The sequence below is a fragment of the Hordeum vulgare genome, chromosome 5H (assembly GCF_904849725.1).
Source record: "Hordeum vulgare subsp. vulgare chromosome 5H, MorexV3_pseudomolecules_assembly, whole genome shotgun sequence".
Classification (NCBI taxonomy): Eukaryota; Viridiplantae; Streptophyta; class Magnoliopsida; order Poales; family Poaceae; genus Hordeum; species Hordeum vulgare.
The window spans coordinates 299,989,986-300,013,023 of NC_058522.1; positions in this window are offsets into that span (position 1 = coordinate 299,989,986).

Below are 23,038 nucleotides of genomic sequence, written 5' to 3' on the forward strand. Positions count from 1 at the left end.
AGGTTACCTCAATGGGGATATGCATGTCCCCAAGAATAAGTATATAATATTTCTTCTTGGCCGTAGGAAGAGGGAATTCAAAGCGTCCAATAATGAATGTTGGATTTTTTTTTCAATGGATTTGATGCTATGAACTTGAGATTGCTTCTTTAGAAAGTGTGTCGTATGCTCATTACCATTGACATGAAAAGTGACATTGCCTTTGTTGCAATCAATAAAAGCCCCTGTAGTATTCAGAAAGGGTCTACCAAGGATGATTGAAAAGCTCTCGTCCTCGGGAATATCAAGAATAACAAAGTCCGTTAAGATAGTAACGTTTGCAACCACAACAGGCACATCCTCACAAATACCGATAGGTAAAGCAGTTGATTTATCAGCCATTTGAAGAGAGATTTCAGTAGGTGTCAATTTATTCAAGTCAAGTCCACGATATAAAGAAAACGACATAACACTAACACCAGCTCCAAGGTCACATAAAGCAGTTTTAACATAATTTCCTTTAATGGAGCATGGTATGGTAGGTACTCCGGGATCTCCTAATTTCTTTGGTATTCCACCCTTAAAAGTATAATTAGCAAGCATGGTGGAAATCTCGGCTTCCGGTATCTTTCTTTTATTAGTAACAATATCTTTCATGTACTTAGCATATGGAGACATTTTCAGAATATCAGTTAAGTGCATATGTAAGAAAACCGGTCTCAACATTTTAGCAAAGCACTCGAAATCTGCATCATCCTTCTTTTTGGATGGTCTAGGAGGAAAGGGCATGGGTTTCTGAACCCATTGTTCTCTTTCTCTACCATGCTTCCTAGCAACAAAAACTCTTTTATCATATCTCTTATTCTTAGGTTGTGGGTTATCAAGATCAACATCAGGTTCAATCTCCACATCATTGTCATTACTAGGTTGAGCATCAACATGAACATCATCATTAATATTATCGCTAGGTTCATGTTCATTACCAGATTGTGTATCAGCATCAGAAATAGAGATATCATTTGGGTTTTCATGTGACTCTATAATAGGTTCACTAGCAGCATGCAAAGTCCTATCGTCATTCTTTTTGTTTTTATTAGAAGGACTAGGTACATCAATATTAACTCCGTGAGAATCCTGCTCAACTCTTTTAGGATGGACCTCAGGATACAAAGGTTCCCGAGTCATTCTACCACCTCTAGTCACAACTCTAACAACATGATCATTGTTATTACTAGTCATTCCATTGAGCAAATAATTTTGTGCCTTAAGTACCTGTTCTACTTGGGTGGTTACCATGGAAGCATGTTTACTAATAAGCCTAAGTTCATTAACAGTTCTACTCATATATTCACCCAAGTGATCAAGCATGTAAGCATTATGCTTCAATTGTCTCCTAACATAAGCATTGAAATTTTCTTGTTTAACAACAAAGTTATCAAATTCATCCAAGCATCGGCTAACAGACTTATTATAAGGAATGTCACCTTGATCAAATCTACGAAGAGAATTTACCTCTACTACCTGTATCGGGTTATCAAGACCACGTATTTCTTTAATAGGTGGTAGATTCTTAACATCTTCAGCTTTAATACCTTTTTCTTTCATAGATTTCTTTTCCTCTTGCATATCTTCAGGACTAGGGAATAGAATACCTCTTTTCTTTGGAGTTGGTTTTGGAGGTGGTTCGGGAGTAGTCCAATCATTATCTTTGTTCAATATATTATTCAATAGTAGTTCAGCTTGTTTAACGGTTTGTTCCCTGAAAACACAACCAACACAACTATCTAAGTGGTCCCTAGAAGCATCAGTTAGTCCATTATAATATATATCAAGTATTTCATTTTTCTTGAGAGGGTGATCAGGCAAAGCATTAAGTAATTGGAGAAGCCTCCCCCAAGCTTGTGGGATACTCTCTTCTTCAATTTGCACAAAGTTGAATATTTCCTGCAAGGCATCTTGTTTCATATGGGCAGGAAAATATTTTTCAGAGAAGTTGTAAATCATATCCTGGGGACTACGCAGACAGCCAGGAGCAAGAGAATTAAACCATATCTTAGAATCACCCTTTAATGAGAATGGAAAAAGCTTAAGAATATAATAGTAACGATTTTTTCCTCATGAGTAAATAGGGTGGCTATATCATTCAATTTAGTAAGGTGTGCCACAATAGTTTCCGATTCATAAAATGAAAAGGATCAGATTCTACCAAAGTAATTAACTCAGGATTGACAGAGAATTCATAATCCTTATTAGTAATACACATAGGTGAAGTAGCAAACTTGGGATCATATTGCATTCTAGCATTCAAATATTTTTCCTTCCACTTGCATAGCAATTTCTTAAGATCATCTCTATACTTACAAGCAAGAAAGTCTCTAGCTACTTCTCCTTTCATAACATAACCCTCAGGTATATTAGGCAATTAATATCTTGGAGAGCTAGGTCTAGTAGGTGAATCATAGTGTTCAGTTTCATCAGCTTCAACAATACTATCAGTTTCAGCATTCACTCTAGCAATTTGTTCATCAAGAAATTCACCAAGTGGCACAGTAGTATCAAGCAAAGTATCATAAGCATCATGCATAGCAGAAGTAGCATCATCAGTTACTTGAGACATATCAGATTCAGTAACACGTGGTGGTGTCGTAAGTTTACTCATAACAGACGGTGAATCAAGTACAGAGCTAGATGGCAGTTCCTTACCTGGCCTCGTAGTTGAGGGGTAGATCTTGGTTTTAGCGTCTTTCAGATTCTTCATAGTGATCAACAGATATAAATTCCAAGTGACTCAGAAAATAAAGCAATGCTCCCCGGTAACGGCTCCAGAAAAAGGTCTTGATAACCCACAAGTATAGGGGATTGCAACAGTTTTCGAGGGTAGAGTATTCAACCCAAATTTATTGAGTTGACACAAGGGGAGCCAAAGAATATTCTCGAGTATTAGCATCTGAGTTTTCAATTCAACCACACCTGAAAGACTTAATATCTGCATCAAATCATTTAGTAGCAAAGTAGTATGGAAGTAACGGTAACGGTGGCAACGTGACAGTAGTAGTTTTGTAGTGATCGTGACAATAGCAACGGAAAAGTAACTTAGCAAAGACCAATAAGTGGAAAGCCCGTAGGCAATGGATCAGTGATGGATAATTATGTTGGATGGCATTCATCATGCAACAATCATAACCTAGGGTGATACAGAACTATCTCCAATTCATCAATGTAATGTAGGCATGTATTCCATATATAGTCATACGTGTTTGTGGAAAAGAACTTGCATGACATCTTTTGTCGTACCCTCCCGTGGCAGTGGGGTCCTAATGGAAACTAAGGGATATTAAGGCCTCCTTTTAATAGAGAACCGGACCAAAGCATTAGCACTTAGTGAATACATGAACTCCTCAAACTACGGTAATCACCGGAAAGAATCCCAATTATTGTCACCCTCGGGGATGCGGATCATAACTCGTAATAGGTATCTATAACTTTCAAGATAGGATCAAGAACAAATATATATATATATATATATATATATATATATATATATATATATATTCATGAAAACATAATAGGTTCAGATCTGAAATCATGACGCTCGGGCCCTAGTGACAAGCGTTAAGCATAACAAAGTCATAGCAACATCAATCTCAGAACATAGTGGATACTAGGGATCAAACCCTAACAAAAATAACTCGATTACATGATAGATCTCATCCAACCCATCACCTGTCCAACAAGCCTACGATGGAATAACTCACGAACGATGGGGAGCATCATGAAATTGGTGATGAAGGATGGTTGATGATGACGACGACATCGATTTCCCCTCTCCGGATCCCAAATCAGACTTCATATGTGCCCTCCCGAGGAAGAAGAGGAGGTGGCGGTGGCTTCATATCGTGAAACGCGATAAACTCTTCTCTCTGATTTTTTTGTCCACAGATGGGAATATATAGTAGTGGAAACGAGGTTGGTGGAGGTTTAGGGGCCCCACAAGCCTTGGGGGCGCGGCCTAGGGGGGCGCCCTGCAGGCTTGTGGCCTGGGGGTGGCCCCTCTTTGGTAGATTCTTTCGCCGGTATTTTTTATTAAATACGAAAATATTCTCCGTAAATTTTTACGTCATTCCGAGAACTTTTATTTCTGCACAAAAATAACACCAAGGCAATTGTGCTAAAAATAGTGTTAGTCCCGGTTAGTTCCATTCAAATCATGCAAATTAGAGTCCAAAACAAGAGCAAAAGAGTTTGGAAAAGTAGATACGTTGGAGATGTATCACCTCGTTACATGCTCCTGATGTTAGCTTTGTAGTGTAGTTAACCGACAATGGTTCACGGAGGGTGATACCCCCTTCACCACTTTCGATAACGACTCCGTCGTACAATCCCTCAAGGGTGGACAATCGAGGGTCATTCCTCCCTGGTCACCTTGACGGTTACATCGTTCGGGATCCATCGAGGGTGAGACCTCAGATCCCTCTGATGTTACAGCCACACAGTTACTTGACCTTGCTACTGGGTACATGATGAGGTGTGTTGTGGGTGGATACCCACGTGGTTGTGACAAGGCGTGGTCGGGCATTCTTGGCCCTTGCCACACATCCTCAATACGGGGTGACGGGACCACATATGGTGGATTTCATATCGTCGCCATAGTGTTAATTAAAATGCTAACGGAATTTGGGTATTTGATCTGAGTTGGTCGTAGACATTTTCGCTCTAACCTTCACGTGGGAGAAGTTATGGGTACTCGATGTCGTAGTATCAGTCGAAGCTCTTCAGACGTCACGGAGTGGAGTGCGCTCGAGTGGTCCGTGTAAGCATTGTTCTTGTATAAGAGATGCTAGGTCTGACCTCGACCGCCCACACATCATGCAGGAGTGCAAAGGGTTATGGGCCCATGACCCGTGCACGCTTAGGATTTAGACAGACGGACTGGCCTCTTTGTTGATCCTAGGTAGGGTTGCATCGTGTTGATGTTCCGAGGCCGGGCATGACCCAGGAAAGTGTGTCTGGCCAGAGTTTATCAAGCGTGTTGGGTAATTTGGTGCAACCCTGCAGGGATGAAAATTAACTATTCGAATAGTCATGTTCAAGGTTACAAAAAGACTTGGAATTGTATCCCGATCTAATACAACTAGAAGTGTTACTTAACTCGTGTGTTTGGCTTCGAGATTGCTTTCTCGCAGGGAGTCGAAGAAGAATCTCTGGGCGTGACTTAATTAATTTTGCTGCCACAATACACTATACATGTGTCATCGTTCTACAATTCTTATCCCGCAAGACACTGAAGATGCTAGTCTTCGATAGGACTAGTCCCTTCTCTCTATTCTCGCATTGCTGCAGTCAGTCCATATATAAGCCCATTCTTTTGATACTGATGCATACGTAGCATAGTTCTAATGCCAGTGTTGCGAGTACTTTGGATGAGTACTCACTGTTGCTTTGCTTCCCTTTGATACGATTGCCATGACCAGATGATGGAGCCTAGGAGATGGTGTATCCTGCCGACGACGTCTACTACCCCGACGGTGCCTACTACTACGTGGAGGCGCTGACGACCAGGAGTAGTTCAGGAGGTTCCCACACAGGAGGCCTCGCCTCGTTTAATCTATGTATCTTTTATGCTAGCCTTCTCTAAGGCATTACTTTGTTTTTTGTCTGTCTCAGATATTTGTTGGTTTTGCTGACTCGTGTGTTTCTCGAGGTTCTATATTCGAGCACTCGAGGCCCTTGGCTTGTAATATGAAGCTTGTATGCTTTTATTTGTGTCTAGAGTTGTGTTGTGATATCTTCCTGTTAGTCCCTAATATTGGTCGTAAGCATTGCATGTATGTTTAGCGTATGATCAAAATTGGGGGCGTCACACCTAATGTTGTTCTCTTTGCATGAGAAGCTACCATAGCAGGACTTTATGGTAATGGTTGTGACTATTTTGGCGGTATGGGGAACACGGTGGAAGGCCATATACGAGGAAGAGTTTCAAAGCCCACAATCGATCAATCTTTTTATCCAGTCTTACATCTCAGTTTTACATGTGTTAAAGGGTCATGGGAACACTCCAGCGTTGCCACAGGTGGCTCAGCTATCCCAATGGATCCCTCCGCCGACGCTTGTGTTCAAGGTAAACATTGATGTTGTTGTTTCACCGAATCACAGAAAAGGGGTTGCTGCAGCCATATATCATGATCACAATTGAACATTCCAAGGGGCGTCGGCCATTGTCTTCAAAGGTATAAGTGATCCAACAACTTTTGAAGCACTAGCGGTGCGCATGGCCTTAGCCCTTGCGAATGTTCTCAATGTGCAAAACATACATTTGTCCTCAGAGTGCAAGGTGGTGGTGAATGATATCAAGCAAGGGAGCTGCCAAGCTATGGAGACATATTACATGGGATCATAGAACATAAAAACTCATTTACTTCCTAGACTTTTGTTCATGAGTTTAGGAGCTCGAATTTCGAGGCTCACAATTTAGCGAAGCATGTTACTAGACTAGGGATTGGCCGCCATGTGTGGTTAGGCAATCCCGGTGATCTTGCATTTATTCCTGTAAATATTGGTCCCAGTTAAATAAAGCTTCTCGAGATTGTTTCAAAAAAAGTTTTTTTCTTATTTAAAACTGCAAAAAATAAGCGGGCACGATGACTTGAACCCGAAACCTCCTATCGTTGGAGGACGCAAGCAACCACCACACAACACATGTGTTGTGTTAACTTGCTCCCGTTTTCTTCTTCTTTTTTGTTTTCTTTTTTATTTTTATTTTCTGTTTTTCATTTTCCCCTTTAATTCATGGTCATCTTAATAGGAAATAGCAAATGAAATAAAAGAATGTCGTGAACTAGATTTTCAAAACGGAAAGAGGTAACGATTTTTTTACATCATGGATTTAGAAAAGGTTCGTTCACGAATTAAACAAAAAAAAATTCATGGATTTGGAAAGAAAATGTAAAAATAAAATGGGTTTGTAGATTTGCAAAAGTTAAGGGATTCAAAAAAGTCCATAAGTTTAATAAAAAGGTTCATGGATTGAATAAACAAATTGAAAGAAAAATTCACGCCTTGGATAAAAAAGAAAAAAAATGTATAAATGGGCTCGCACATCATGGAGGATGAGAGCGCGCCGCGTACCTTTTTTCTGGAGTGTAATTAAAAAATTTAACAGATAAAAAATGGACTAGCCCGACGCGGAGGACGTGCATGCGACATAGTCAACACTACCGCTCCTTGGCCCACCAGCCAGATGAATTCCTGCCATGTCGGTGTTTTTATGTCTCAAACGATATGAGGGTTTGATTTACACCGGGATTGCAAAGTTCATGGTGTAATCGACTTGGATTTCGACTTGATGGTTCATTTCGTCGAACCTGTACAAGTATAGGGTTTAGAATAGTCTTTTTCCATATAATTTTAACACGGTACAGATGCAAGCGCTCATATACACGCGCATACACTCATCCTATAGACACACACACATTCTATCTTAATGAGCACCTCTAAAAGACTAAACCAGCATATTATCTTTAGATTTACGAAGTCACCGTAGGTGCCTCGTCGTCGACGGAAATGTCCCCTCCCACTGAAATCATATCACCGGATATCCTGAAATAAATTTATAAATAATGCAAGCACCACGACTTAAACCCTCATGGGTTGGGGATACCACTGTCATTTTAACCATCTAACGATAGATTGGATTGCTCAGGTGGGCTAGTGTGACGATTAGACAAACCGACAGGTGATGAATGTTCGAGGGAATTCCCCAAAGAAAAGAATGTTCGAGGGAATTCTCAAAATACAAATGTTTGAGTGAAGCAAATGGTTCTTTATTGTGAATTCTTTTAAAAATAATATGAAGTAGGGAGTGATCTTTTTAAAATACCCGCCTCCTTCTGATGAGCCGTCGGATTCGCCGTCAATTCACTCATTTTCATTTTTACCAATTTTGCAATATTGATTATGTTGCATGACTTTTTTGCAACAGAAATGATGTTGTAGAAAAAATGGCAACAAAGTTTATTTTGCAGATAGTTTCTACAAGAGAGGTTATGTTATACACACAAAAAGTCTTGCATCATCGCACGGTCGAGTTGCTACTCGAAACATGGACGAAGTTGCAAAATTCTAAGACATGCGATGCGTGGGACTAGTCCAACACGTGGTTGGATCTCGATGCAACGGACGCAAGATGATTCTACTTATTTATTACAAATCTTTTTTATACAAACAAGGTTTAGAAGAGGCACCCTTTTTAGTAGCAAACCAAAAAGCAAAAGTCATCTTTGGCTCCCGAGACAATCAGAAAAAAATAATTGAAAAAACATTCAAAAGATTCGGATTTTTTATGCAAACATTGACAATAGTTTTATGTGCCACAAAATTTCATCTTGAAAGGACATTCGTGAAAGTTTTGGCAAAAAAAAACATCACTCCAAAATGCTTTCGAAAATAACACTTTTGAAGTATGAGCCTTTTTTGCCACGACTTTCAAGATTGTGATTTCAAGATAAAAGACTTATGAGCACGTAAAAATTTTGTCCATGTTTTCGTCAAAAAGTTGAATTAAAAAAAATCAATTTTACTATTCATCAAGCTCATTTGAGCTCGTACTCGAAAAACTCCACCTCCACCAAAGAGGCCATTCTGAAACGACTCAATCGGTGTGGTACTCCAAGTCTGTTTGTCACTAATGGTCCGATTTGATACCAACGTTTTAGATTGAGATTGAGAGTATCTTTTTTGCAAAGTGCCCCAGCAATCTGCTATGAGTTGTTAAAAACATTTTTTGAAGAAGCTCAATCAATATATAAACTATTTCGTATTAGAAATATATACTCTCTCAGATCTAAAATAAGTGTCACGGTTTGAACTAAAGTTAGTTCAAAATTATGACATTTATTATGGATCAAAGGGAGTAGTACGTATGCCCATTTTATCCCTAGGAACATTTAAGTTTCTTGCTACTCCCTCCGATACATAATAGGTGTCACACTTTGGAACTAAGGTTGGTTCCCTTAGTTGAAAATTGCGACACTTAGGCCACATTAGATCATAGGATAAGGATATCATAGAAATAAAAAAATTATATGGTCTCCTCTAGTTTGTAAGAATTTTTTAGGGATTCAATAGGATAGTATTTTCAAGTAAAATTTTCTTTGGAATCCTTTGGTTTGTAGGAATGGATTTCTATTTTTATGCAGAATAGGAACAAAAATCCTTCACATTTCAAATGAAAAAAAAACATTATTCTAGACTCGTGGAAAATTTTCTGTCACATCAAATGAAATCTTAAGAATTGAGATACATGTCAGCTTATTTCCTTTGATTTTGCTATTCATATGATATCTCTATCCTATGAACCAAGATAAGCCTAGGAAGTAAGATGAAGCATCTTAATTCCTATAACAAAATAGATGTCATTTGATGCAGATGATAGGAATTTTTCATTGAGTCTAGGCTACTATTTTTTTTGAGATATGTGAAGGATTTGTGCCTGTCGAACATAGGAGTTGGAATCAATTCCAACAAAACAAAATTCTATCTCTTAAAATTTCTACAAACCAAAGGAGGTCTATGATGTGGGTAATACGTATATAGTGCAAGTGTCACCATGGAATAAGCTGGAAATCTGCAAACAAGTGTACGTAAAAAGAGAAGGTATGAAAATAATTGTTGGTCCTTTTGACTAGTTCAATATTGAAGCACGCCTTATTGTGGATCACATGGAGTAGTTGTTTGTCTATTCTTGATATTTTTCAAGTTTCTCTGTGTTTACGACAACCAATTTTCCTTTTTAACTGAAGAAACAACTTTTTTTTCATTCGCCGTCCACAACGACAAGGCCTCGTCGTAGAATCCTTTGTCAGAGAAACTTTGTCCCATCAAAACTCCTGTCAACGATGGCAGTTCATAAGATTGCCAACGACAAACAAGACAACATGGACCGGACGAGCCCCCGCACCATCCCCTGAAACGGTAGCCGCCGCAGCCAGCTCTACCAATGCCACCTCCCCTGTGTGTCGGTGGAAAACATCATCGGGCAAAGCCCGTCGAAGGCCGAGGGTGGCAGGATTTGCTCCCTAGCATGCGCATTGGCTCTCCTCTCGTGCGTCCCCCCTGGTTCAATGACGACTCTAGACCCCTCACCCTCCTCGCCGGAGCCTTCCCGTTGCGCTCTGCCTCCCTTTGTCGATGATCGTGGCTCCCCGGATCCCCTTGATACGTCTCTAGCATATCTGTAATTTTTGATTGTTCCATGGTGATATATTATCATTCTAGAATATTTTTGGAGTATTTATTTAACAATTTATATTATGTTTGAGCATTAACCTATTGACCCAGTGTCCAGTCTCAATTGCTGTTTTCTGCGTGTTTTTCACTTTTCAGGTTTTCCATATCAAATGAAGATCAATTGACCTGAAACTTTTTGGTGATTTTTTCTGGATCAAAAGAAGACCGAGGAGTATCCAAAAAAGGCTCGAGGCCGCATGAGGGGCCCACAAGCCAACAGGGAGCAACCCGAGGGGCATATCTTGATGGCTTGTGCCTCCCTCATGGCCCTCCCGACTCCGTCCGCTGGCTTACAGATTCTCTTATACCCAAAGAAAGATCAGAAGGAGTCCTGAAAACTTTTTACGCAGCCGCAAGTCTCTGTTTCGATGAGAGGCCATCTGGAGCTCCGTTCCGGCACCCTGTCGGAGGGGGATCGATCACGGAGGGCTTCTTCATCAACCTTGCCGCCCTCGCGATGTTGTGTGAGTAGTTCACCACACACCTACCACTACTAGGAGATAGCCTACTAGTAGTGTTGTTTTTTTGGCTAACAGTAGCGCGGGCACCAGTGTTACTAGTACGACGCTACAACTAATTTGTAGCAGTAGCGTTGGTATCACTGCGCTACTGTTATGCAAACTTAGCAATAGCGTAGGTCTAACCGACGCTACTGATACATAGTTGTAGCACCGGCTAGAAGCGCTACCTCTTTCTGCTAAACATCGCTACTGCTATACCTACTTAGCAGTAACATTGGTCCAATCAGCGCTACTGTTATATTTACAAATTTTTTCTACTATGTATTTGCGATGTATTTGTACATGTTTTATACAGTATTCTAATCATATCATAAACATGCAATATGGTCATTATATCATACACATAATAGTCTCATCATATCATCACATCATCCACAAATATCATGTCATCTCATCATATATAATCACGATATAGCGATACAAGTTAAGTGACATGTCTCGAATACAAGCAACTGCATGGTCATCACATGCACATGTTTCATCATATATTTAAACAAAGATATAGAAGAGAAGAGCGGTCACTATGAGAAAGAGCGCCATAATGTAGTAGTTCTTGAGGCGTCGGTTCCGATCCCTCTCTTGCGGTAGCATCAACCTCAAGTAACTAACTTCTGCTTCGGTTCTACTATCGAACCCTCTCTGGCTGTCGTCCGAAAACCGATGCACCTGTGCCTGACACTCAGGCCACTCGTCGTACACTCCTAGAACCTTCCCTACGTACACGGCATAACACTTCTTTGCCATCGATGATCTATATACCTACATCATCACATGAGTCGATAATATGCAACATAATATATAATTGAGAAACAAAAAGAGACAGAGTTAGCAAAAATAGAAGCAACATATCATAAGCATAAATAACACAGTTCATTGTAACTAAACGGACACATTCTCATATATCGTCAATCACTCTAACATGTCGTGCCATCCATCCAAATCATGGAGAAAGGACCCAAGCGAAGTGAAAAGCTTCAGGTCGAAACGCTGAGCGGCTATGCGTGTTCGGACGTCTTCCCACGACATTTGCCCTTCTTCGTAGAACATCCCTGTTTTCTCGAGGACCTCCTTCATGATGACTTGGGCAAGTTCACGCTGGAATGATAGAACTCAGCTCGGCGTCGATGTTTTGATACATTTCCTAGTTTCTTGGCCCATTCCAGAATATGGGAATCACCGGATTTAGGTGACATGCGAAGGTTCTGGCAATCCCGTCTGTACTCCAGCATGTGGTGGATGACACATAATCCATCGCTGAGAGCATCCCTCGGTTGTTGGATGCAACAGAAGTTGACCTTATGGCCGAAGGTGGGTGCATGGTTCCTTGTCCTCTTTTGCGTGATCCTCCACCCCGATGGCTGTAGAAGAGGATAGGACTGTCGAGAACAACCTTGATGTGGGTGTAATATTTTTTCTTTATGTTCTTCGACGAGTCCAAGTAAAGAGCGTGGGAGAATCGGGGGGGGGGGGGGGTAAAGAATAATGAGAACGGTGCACCCCTCGCTGCGCAAAATAAGAACATCTCAAATTAGCCTCCACGTGTGCAAATGAATGATTGAAATCGAAGGAAGGATATATGCGGATGACTTACATGGGATGATAAGGCAGGAGAATCATCTCCTTTTCCTTGTTGGCATCCATGAAATCAGCGATGTAGTTCCTCGCATATTCAAGGTGCTCTGGGCAGACTGCCAAGAAGCCCTCGCGCATAAAGTACGGGAAACAAGACGAAAATAAGATATTTGCTCGCGCCTGATGATGTAGTTCATGTACAAGGCATAAAGGCGGACGAACGTATAATCCAGCTTTGTCATGTGAAACATGTCGAAGTTGTAATCAAATCAATGGAAGAACTTATCCACGGGGAATTTCTGGACGTACAACCTTTGTTGCGGCATGTTAACCATGTAGAGTGGGTATCCTAGATTTTTTGAGGCGATTAGGCTTTTATCCCTCAACAACACATCGTCACGAAGTCTCCTTAGACCGCCGTCTATGGCCTCTACCGCTGCCTTAGGTATGATCGGATCACCGGGGATATGGTATTTCGCCGCACCTTTGATAAGTATACGGTCTACAACCCGAGGTTGTGGAGGCCCCTCGCTCATAGTAGCAGCTTTGGTGGCATTACGACCTTTCTTTTATCTCTTCCTATGCTTATTTGCTACCGGAAGTGAGCCTATCATACCGTCCCTAACCACCTCCCCCAATGTTGTCGGGCTCAGCATTAATGGACGAGCCTCACATTGTTGTTGCTTTGTTGAGACGACATCTAAAGGCGTGTCCTGCGAAGATTGCAGGAAGAGAGACTTCTTGCAATTAGCCTGACGATCCTGCTCCGACAATTCACACATCAACTCATCACGCTCAAACCCTGAGTCATACTGTTGGGCCATCAATCCTCCATCGTCATAGACATCGATATTGAGATACTGTAGATGGTAATCATCCTTGTCCATGGCATCATTCATTTCTTCTTCGACGACAGCGACATCATCAACCACTAATGGAGCCTATTCCTCACGCCGGCCGCTATCACCCTGTGATAGCCTCGCTTATTAGGGATGATAGACTACTCATATCATTAAGGAATTCCTTCTTTTCCGGGAGCCCATTTGAACAAAACTCCTAGGTTAAGCGTGCTCGGCTTGGAGTAGTTCTAGGATGGGTGACCGACCGGGAAGTTGATCCCGGGTGCGCATGAGTGAGGACAAAGTGCGCAGAAAAGACTAGTTTTGATATATGAGGTCAGTCTTGATCCCGCCAGTAGTTCTCGTAGCCCATTTTGACACAGCCCACGGAAACCTTGAAGTACAGTATGGTGCACTGGGTTTCGTCGACACCCGAAAGGCAATGAAAATGGGAGATTATACATATATATTGAGACGTGCGATGACATGTCTGCGACGTGAGACATTCGAAAGGCAATGAAAACGGGAGATTATACATATATATTGAAGAGGGCCGGTGTGACAGGTAGTTACCATGAGGGCATCGAGCTCAGCTAAAGATGAATCCCCGCCAGCAAGACATAGACGGAGGATGAGCTGCTATGAGCAGGTGCGGGAGGAGGTGCAGTGGCGTGAGCATGTGCCGGTGCAACGCTAAACGAGCTGCTCCCGACGAAGCTGGTAAGGGGAAAGTCTATTGCCTTTTTATCTGGATTTTGCTTGGTCCAATTTACAACAACCAGAATCAAGGCACCAAATGAAGATACATTTTCCTCTCTTGCGGCAGCTACCGCTGCTTTGACTACCTTGCTCACCAAATCAGGTGGTATCACTTCTTTGGTCTCAGTTGATTTCTTATCGACCGCAATCTCAACCTTCTTGACGATGTTTATTTCGTTCAACCTTCATCTTTGCTTTCTCTCCTCGGTGTCCTCACGGCAGTAGTGCTTCCATGTGGCGCCGTCTCCGACGCCGTGCATGCGTCCATACGACGACTGAGTGTGCACCGGGAGTCTTTTCAATACGTTCAAGGCCCAGTTGAAATGGGTGTCCCACTTGGGCCTCGCCAATGCCTCAGACGACGAGTCGCTTTCGACCGCAATCCTGTGGTGCTCTTTGTGTAAAAGGAAAGAGATTGTTTAGAAATGTGACTAAACATGTAGTCGAATTGATCAGAAGCTAAAATTAGGGGGTAAATTAATATTTAATAGCAGTCTCATGAACTCCCTCGTAACCACGTCCATTTCGAAAACCTTGTTGACTAGGTCCCAATGGTACCGGGCCCTGATGACGCCACGCTCCTACGGGACGTGAACTCCGCCAAGGGGTTTGGGATCACTAGTCTTCCGCGTTCTGCACCCTCCTTGGCCCATATGCGCCCGTTCCCCAAGTAACCATGACTTCCAAGACGGTGGTACCCCATGTTCCTTTCTTGAAGAGCCTTCATGTACTCCGACTTTTCTTTGGCAACTTCAACAACAGAAGCCGCCTTGAATATTTCGAACCGCTCTTCCATAATTGTCGGATTATTGACTCCCCGCTGATTTGTGTTGGTTTATCTCCAAACTTAAAGGGTGATGTAGCACAACGACGAAAAGTATTTCCCTTAGTTATGAAACCAAGTTAGCAATCGAGTAGGAAGATCCATAAGACTATTACACGTGGAGGGGTTGTCAATTCCTCATGGGTAAATTAAGGATAGATTGATAGATGCAAATAAGAGTGATAGCAAATAAAATGCAGCAAGGTATTATTTTTTACTAATACAGATCTGAAATTAAAAGAGAAAATAAAATAGAAACATGAATAGAAAAGTAGAGATTACAAATAGATGATGTGAGGTAGACCCGGGACCGTAGGTTTCACTAGTGGCTTCTCTCGAGAAAATAGAAAATGGTGGGTAGACAAATTACTATTGGGCAATTCATAGAAGAGCAAATAGTTATGACGATATTCAAGACAAAGATCATGTATATAGGCATCACGTCCAAGACAAGTAGACCGACTTCTGGCTGCATCTACTTCTACTACTCCACACATCGACCGCTATCTAGCAGGCATCTAGTGCATTGAGTTCATGGAGAAACGGAGTAATGCCTTAAGAATGATGACATGCTGTAGACAAGATCTATTCATGTAGGAATAGACCCCATCGTTTTATCCTTGATAGCAATGATACATGCGTGTCATGTCTCTTTGTGTCACTGAGATTGAGTACCGCAAGATCGAACCCATCACAAAGCACCTCTTGCAAGATAAAAGATCAAGTTGGCCAGACAAAAACCAAATATCGGAGAAGAAATACGAGGCTATAATAATCAAGTATGAATATGATTTCATAGATCTGATCATAAACTCACAATTTATCGGATCCCAACAAACACACTGCAAAAGAAAGAGTTACATCATATGGATCTCCAAGAGACCATTGTATTGAGAAACAAAACGAGATAGAAAGCCATCTAGATAATACCCACAGACCCATAGGTCAGATATGAACTACTCATGCATCATCGGAGGAGCACCAGTGAGGATGATGAACCCCTCCGTGATCGTGTTCCTCTTTGAAATAGGCTGTAGATTGAATTTCGTGATTTTTGGAACTCGCGCCTGCTGAAATGATTTTTCATCGACTCCCGTAGGGTTTTCGGAATATTGGGGTATTTATAGACCTCTGAGGCGTTGGAGGAGACTCCCGAGGGACCCACTAGGCACCAGGCCATGGCAGGTGCCCTGGATGCGCCCTCGTGTCTAGTGGGCCGCGTGGTCCTCCTCTCGTGCTCCTTCTTGGCTCCCAACTTTCCTTCTGGACCAAAAAAATCTCCTTAAAGTTCCATGGCATTTGGACTTCATGTGGTATTCATTTTCTACGAAGGAAAAAACATCAACATGCACTAGGCACTATGTCAATAGGTTAGTCCCCAAAAAACATATAAAGTTGCTATAAAATGATCATAAAACATCCAATAATGATAATATAACAACATGTAAAAACCAAAAATTATAGATACATTGGAGACATAGCAGCATCCCCAAGCTTAATTTCTACTCATCCTCGAGTAGCTAAATGATAAAAACAGAATTTTTTATGTGGAATGGTGCCTCACATGTTAATCATATTCTTTTTCTTTTTAGCATGGACATATGGACTTGTAGATGATGCAAAAAAATAGTCTATAGTTTGACATGAAAATTTCAATACTCAAGCATATCAACAAGCAACCAAGTCATTAAAAATATCAATGCTAAAGGACGCTATCCCTAGCCCATCATGCTCTATCATTGACCCATTCATGCAACACACCCAAATATTAACTATATACAATGCTCAAGTATGATAATGGTGTTCCTTAGTTGGTGCTTTATAAGAGAAAACATAGACTCAAATTCAAAATAAAATTTGCATAAAGTAAATAGATAGGCCCTTCGCTGAGGGAAGGAGGGTTTTGTAGAGGCAACCCAACACATGGAGGGGTTGTCAATCCCTCATGGGTAAAGTAAGGATAGATTGATAGATGCAAATAAGAGTGATAGCAAATAAAACGCAGCAAGGTAATTTTGATTTCTTTTGATAATATAGATCTGAAATTAAAAGAGCAAATAAAATAAAAACACGAATAGCAAAGTAGAGATTACAAATAGATGATGTGAAGTAGACCCGGGGGGCGTAGGTTTCACTAGTGGCTTCTCTTGATAAAATAGGAAACGGTGGGTAGACAAATTACTATTGGTCAATTGATAGATGAGCAAATAATTATGACGATATTCAACACAATGATCATGTATATAGGCATCACGTCCAAGAGAAGTAGACCGACGTCTGGCTGCATCTAATTCTATTACTCCACACATCGACCGCTATCCAGCATGCATCTAGTGTATTGAGTTCATGGAGAAACGGAGTAATGCCTTAAGAATGATGCCATGATGTAGACAAGATCTATTCATGTAGGAATAGACCCCATCATTTTATCCTTGATAGAAATGATACATGCGTGTCATGTCTCTTTCTATCACTGAGATTGAGCAACGCAAGATCGAACCCATCACAAAGCACCTCTTCCCATTGCAAGATAAAAGATCAAGTTGGCCATACAAAAACCAAATATCGGAGAAGAAATACGAGGCTATAATAATCAAGCATGAATATGATTTCATAGATCTGATCATAAACTGACAATTCATCGGATCCCAACAAACACACCGCAAAAGAAAGAATTACATCATATGGATCTCCAAGAGACCATTGTATTGAGAAACAAAACGAGAGAGAAAGCCATCTAGCTACTACCTATGGACCTATAGGTCAGATATGAACTACTCATGCATCATCGGAGGAGCACCAGTGAGGATGATGAACCCCTCCGTGATTGTGTTCCTCTCCAGAACAAGCTCTAGATTGGATTTCGTGGCTTCTCGAACTTGTGCCGGATGAAACGATTTTTCATCGTCTCCCGTAGGGTTTTCACAATATTGGGGTATTTATAGAGCTCTGAGGCGGTGGAGGAGACGCCCGAGGGCCCCGCTAGGCACCAGGCCGCGACAGGTGTCGTGCCTAGTGGGCCGCGTGGGCCTCCTCTCGTGCTCCTTCTTGGATCCCAAGTTTCCTTATGTACCAAAAAAATCCTTAAAGTTCCATGGCATTTGGGTCATTTTCTATGAAGGAAAAAAGCAGCAACATGCGCTAGGCACTATGAGAATAGGTTAGTCCCAAAAAATCATATAAAGTTGCTATAAAATGATCATAAAACATCCAAGAATGATAATATAATAGCATGTAAAAATATATAGATACTTTGGAGACGTATCAGCATCCCGAGGCTTAATTTCTACTCATCCTCAAGTAGGTAAATGATAAAAACATATTTTTTTGATGTGGAATGCTGCCTCACATGTTCATCATATTCTTTTCCTTTTTAGCATGGACATATGGACTTGTAGATGATGCATAACAATAGTCTATAGTTTGACATGAGAATTTCAATACGCAAGCATATCAACATGCAACCAAGTCTTTCAAAATATCAATGCTAAAGGATGCTATCCCTAGCCCATCATGCTCTATCATTGATCCATTCATGCAACACACCCAAATATTAACTATATTCAACACTCAAGTATGATAATGGTGTTCCTTAGTTGGTGCTTTATAAGAGAAGATGGAGACTCAAATTCAAAATAAAAATTGCATAAATTAAATAGATAGGCCCTTCGTGGAGGGAAGGAGGGTTTTGTAGAGGTGCCACAACTCAAAATGAAAAACTTAGAGATATTTTTTTGGGTGGTATGCTTTTCCTGTCAAGGAAAACGACTAAGAGTTTCCAATATCCTCCATGCTAAACAAATTATAGGCGATGCTAAAACTGAAAATAAATTTTATTCCTTTTTCCACCATTCTTTCACATTCCACGGCTAGCCGTATCCACGGATACCGTCCATACCAACACTTTCCAAGGAATCTATTATTTGACAACATAAAGTTTTTTTTTTGCATTTTGGGACTGGGCATCCATATTACCGCCATACTATCGTGCAATGATAAGTGAATAAACACTCATCTTGAAAATAACCTATTTAACATGGAAAATGTCATGCACCCCTTGCCGCTTCATGAGCGGTACGGGCACACAAAACAGAAATTTATTTTGAACATTAGAGTTGGCACTTGCAAATTTACTTGGAGCGACGTTGAAATACCTCATATAGGTAGGTATGGTGGACTCAGTTGGCACAACTCTGGGTTTAGGATTTGGATGCACAAGCATTATTCTCGCTTAGTACAAGCGAAGCCTAACAAATAGATTGAGAAGCACCCAACCAAGGAACGAAAATCATCATAAGTGAACATTAAACATAACTAACACCGAATAATGCAACACAAGTAGGATGTAATTTCATAGCATAATTATTGACTTCATGTGCATGCATAGGGAATCACAAACCTTAACACCAATATTCTTACTAAAGCATAATTACTCATCAACACAACTCACATATCACTATCTTCATATCACAAAACTATTGCAAAGAATCAAGTTTCATATCCAATGATCTTCACGAAAGTTTTTATTATATCTTTACTAGACATTCATCACTTTGGGACTAATTTCATTTAAATCAAATTTCCATTGCAAATAACAAGCTCTCAAACAAATATAAGTGAAGAACGAGAGCACATGTTTCTTTAAAATCTTCAACTCTAAAAATAATATAAGTGAAGCAAGAGAGGATTTCTTCAAAATTTATACTACTCTCAAAATAATCTAAGTGAAGCATGAGAGCAAATTTCTTCAAAATAATAGCACCACCATGCTAAAAAAGATATAAGTGAAGAACTTGAGCAGTTCCATGTCTCAAAAATAATAAGAAGTGAAGCATAAAGAGCGATTCTAACAAATCATAGCATAATTTGGCTCTCTGAAATGTGTGTGTCCAGCAAGGTTTGTTATGAAAAACTAACCAGAAAATAAAGCAAAGACATAAATTATAAAATACGCACCAAGCAAACCCATGATATGTGACGAATAAAAATATAGCTCCAAGTAAAATTACCGATGGTTGTTAGAAGAAAGAGGGGATGCCTTCCGAGGCATACCCAAGCTTAGTTGCTTGGTACTCCTTGGATATTACCTTGCAGTGTCGTGGGGCGTCCCCAAGCTTAGGATTTTACCACTCCTTATCCCTTCATCCACCGTGATCTCACTCAAAACTTGAAAACTTCAATTACACAAAAACTCAACAAAATTTTCGTGAGATCCGTTAGTATAAGAAAACCAAACTTTACTTTAGGTAGTGTTGAAAACCTATTCCAATTTTTTTGCATTATACCTACTATATTCTAACTTTACCATGGCTTATAGCCACTGATACAAATCATAGAGTCACCAAAACAAGCACATAACGCAAAGAAAACATAATCTGTCAAAAACGGAATAGTCTGTAAAGATTCGAATTTTACTCATACTTGTGTAACTCCAAAAATTCTGAAAATTTAGGAAAACGCAGGGAATTTGTATATCAATTTTGTGTAAGAAATTCCAACACTTGTGACGTTTCTGTGACTTTTAGGATTTTTTCTACTCTAAGCAAAGGTTTCTGTTTTTCAACAGGATTAAAGCAACTAACACCCCACATGATCCCAAAGGCTTTACTTGGAATAAACACTAAATAAAATACAAAAAACACAATTATAACAATACAATAATTGTTCAAACACTCAAGGATAAAAAGCAAAAGTGAAAAATAAATTTTATTCATTGGGTTGCCTCCCAACAAGCGTTATTGTTTTACGCCCCTAGCTAGGCATATATCATAGATTTTAAGTGATGTCATCCTTAGTGATTGATCCATAGGTTGCCCCTAGCTAGGTAACAAACACTATCATTTTACGCCCCTAGATAGGAATATAGCATTAATCTTAGTTCTAGGGAAGTGTTCCATGCCTTTTCTTAGTGTAAACTGAAATTTAACATTCCCTTCTTTCATATCAATCACGACCCCTATAGTACGCAAGAACGGTCTACTAAGAAATAGTGGACAAGACGGATTGCAATCAATGTCAAGGACAATAAATCTATGGCCACATAATTCCTATTTGCAAGAATAAGAACATCATTACTTCTTCCCACATGTTTTTTAATAGTAGAGTTCGCCAAGTGCAAATTGAGAGAACATTCTTCAATATTGGTAAGACCCAGCACATCACAAAGAGATTTTGGAATTTTGGAAACACTAGCACCTAAATCATATAAAGAGGAGCACTAATAATTCTTAATCTTGACCCATAGGTTTTGTCGTAGAAGACTTCAAGTAGGTGAAGTAGTGGTGGATGCTCAATGTTGATGAAGATCGTCTTGAGTTGGGATCAATCCTTGTTGTTTCTTACTCTTCTCACCTACATGGGTTAGTCCCAAAGCACGAGGAATATATGCAAGAATACCATTGGACATGGAGTGAAACACAAATGGGATGATGTCAAAGATGCATTAATTACCTTGTTCCTTGCTTAACTTTGAGGGAATGTGTGACTCCTTGAACTAATGCATATGGTTGATGTTGATTGCATATAGTTCTTGCCAAAATGAATGAGAGTGAATTTTATTGGCGGAGTCACCCCTCAAGAACTTTCTAGTTCTTCCTCTTGGGAACCCACATAAACTTGATGGGGATCCTTGGAGTTGTGGTAGCACTAGATGATGTAGTGTTATAAGTGTCCTTGGGAATCCACTTGACCTTGACTTGGGGTTCCTCTTCAAATAAGTCAATGTCTTCTTGAAGCTTCCCCTTGCCCTTGTGGTTTTGTGGTAGAAGGTCATCTTGTGAGCTTGTTCCCTTGGGAGGAGTAGGATCATATTTCTCCTCTTAAGTAACAAACTTAGGAATGGGATATGGACATTCTTCCCAATCATCTCCATTAACGTTGAAGTAGCCAACACCTTGTTTCTTTCGATGTCCTCCTTGCTTCCGCACAATTTCCTCAATTTGCTTACTTCCGGCAAGACTCTTGAAGATACCTCTCTCTATAATCCCTTTCAATAAATCATTTTCTTGCTCAAGTGTAACTTGGCTAAGAGAATCATTACTGGAATCAAGAGAGCTACTAGCAAGAACATCATTAGATTTAGCTTTAGCATGGTTGTTACTAGATGAAGAAACTTTCTTGCCTTTGTTACTAGTGTTCTTAGGTTAAACTTGTGGAACAAAGGTAGACACTAGTAATCATTTGGCTAGATAATAAGAACTCTTCTTTCGAAGATCATCATTGATTGCTTTTAGGAACTCATGCTCTTGCTCCAAATTAAGTTTCTCGAAGCGTAGCTTCTCATGAGTTCTTGCAAGCTCTCTATGAACTTCTAGAGTAGTTTCATGAGCTAACTTAAGAGTGTTTAATTCTTGAGTTAGTCGTTCAATCTCTTTCTTATCATCATCGTTCGATTTCCCCTTACTAGCATGATAATTAGCAAGTTCATTTTGAGTGCAATTACTAGTTTTATCAAACAACAAGTCATCTTCTCCTAACTAGTCATCCTCATCACTATTGAAATTAAGATACTCGGGGTGTGATACATTCGAGCCTTTAGCGATGAAGAAGTTTCTGAATCCTTCATTTGGTGAACCAAATAAGTCGTAGGAGTTGGAGGAAAAAAGTGCAATGCCGGCAAGGAATCCTTCATCTTGACTATAGTTAGGGTTGGAGCGATAGCTTCTCTCAAATTGATGTCTTCTTCTTGAGCTACTCTTGGTGTATTTGTCCTTCTTCTACGAATGGGTTCCGGAGTTCCACCGGGAGGGGTGATACGTCCATTTTTCCTCATGCTTTCATGCTGATATTTATTGCTTTATGGGCTGTTATATTACTTTGTGGTTCCATATTTATGCCTTTTCTCTCTTATTTTGCAAGGTTTATTTGAAGAGGGAGAATTCAGGCAGCTAGAATTATGGACTAGAAAAGGAGCAAATCTTAGTCCACTATTCTGCACATCTCCAAATGCCCTGAAAAGTTACGTGGATTTTTTTGGGATTATATAAAAAATACTGGGCGAAAGAACTACCGGAGGGGGGCTGCCAGGGCGCCACAAGCCGTGACACCGCCACCCCCTGGTGGCGGAGTGGGGGCTTGTGGGCTCCCTGACGACCCACTAGCCCCCTCTTTTTCTATATGAAATGTTTTGGTCTGGAAAAAAAAATCAGACGGGAGCTTTTTCGTCGTTTCGCCGCTGCCACGAGGCGGAACTTGAGCAGATCCAATCTAGAGCTCCGGCAGGACGATCCTGCCGGGGAAACTTCCCTCCCGGAGGGGGAAAT